The following is a 1,406-nucleotide window of genomic DNA, read 5'->3' on the forward strand; positions in this document are numbered from 1 at the left end:
AAAAAAAAAAAAAAGAAAAGAAAAAAAGGACCATGGCAAGCCAGAGGAAAATACCAGTTACAGAAAACTATGCCTATACCATTCTCTTCTCTCTCTGGATAAGAAATCTTTCAAGAATAACTGGAGGAATGTCAGTGTATATATCTATATATGGGCATATACGTAATATGTATATAGATAAAAAGGTAGAAATATATGGTGTGTGTAGACAGGAAATATATACAATTTATGAGGAAGCATTTCATTAAATATTTGAATGCATGTACTTTTTCTGATGCAAAACATCAGAAAAAGTACATGCATTCAAATATTTAATGAAATGTAAAAGTTAAACATAGATGATGTCATAGCCACTGGACTTCGTAGCTACTAGCAGTTGCCTGCCTTGTCCCCAAAGCAGTTCAACAAGCACCTTTGAGTACTCCTGAGGTGCTTGCTAAGTTGGGCTCGTCACTAGTCATAAAAGCTATATAGCTATTCACAAATACCACAAAATAATTTTTTTTTTTTGAGATGGAGTCTTACTCTGTCACCCAGGTTGGAGTACAGTGTTGCGATCTAGGCTCATTACAACCTTCCCCTCTCAGGGTCAAGTGAACCTCCCACCTCAGCCTCCCGACTAGCTGAGACCACAGGTGTGCACCACCACACCCAGCTAATTTTTTGTATTTTTTGAGTAGGGACGGAGTTTCACCATGTTTCTAGGCTGGTCTTGAATTCCTGAGCTGAATCAATCCACCTGCCCCAGCCTCTCAAAGTGCTGAGATTACAAGCATGAGCCACCATGCCCAGCCTGCAAAATAATTCTTAAACTTGAAGAGGTCCCTGGCAAAAAAAGATGGATTTCACCGGAGGTAAGTGCCATCCTCCAAATTATCTCTGGTAGATGATCTTTTGGACATTGCCCTGTTGAAAGCTCCAGAGCTCTGCTGCCAAAGGCCTGTCTGGTAGCTGATGTAAGAAAAACAAAGACACCAGAGTGAGTTACTTTTTGTTTTAAATAAAGCCACATATGTTCAGTAAAGGATAGTTAATATTGTCTTTTCTAGTTTCTGGATGTGAAAAAAAGTTCTCCTCTTTAATGAAATGATCATGTCTTTAAAAAAATTCTCCTACCGGCCGGGCGCGGTGGCTCAAGCCTGTAATCCCAGCACTGTGGGAGGCCGAGGCGGGTGGATCGCGAGGTCAGGAGATCGAGACCATCCTGGTCAACATGGTGAAACCCCGTCTCTACTAAAAATACAAAGGATTGGCTGGGCGTGGTGGCGCATGCCTGTAATCCCAGCGACTCAGGAGGCTGAGACAGGAGAATTGCCTGAACCGAGGAGGCGGAGGTTGCGGTGAGCCGAGATCGCGCCATTGCACTCCAGCCTGGGTAACAAGAGCAAAACTCCGTCTCAAAAAAA

The sequence above is a fragment of the Cebus imitator genome, unplaced genomic scaffold, assembly GCF_001604975.1.
Source record: "Cebus imitator isolate Cc_AM_T3 unplaced genomic scaffold, Cebus_imitator-1.0 Scaffold0, whole genome shotgun sequence".
Taxonomy (NCBI): Eukaryota; Metazoa; Chordata; class Mammalia; order Primates; family Cebidae; genus Cebus; species Cebus imitator.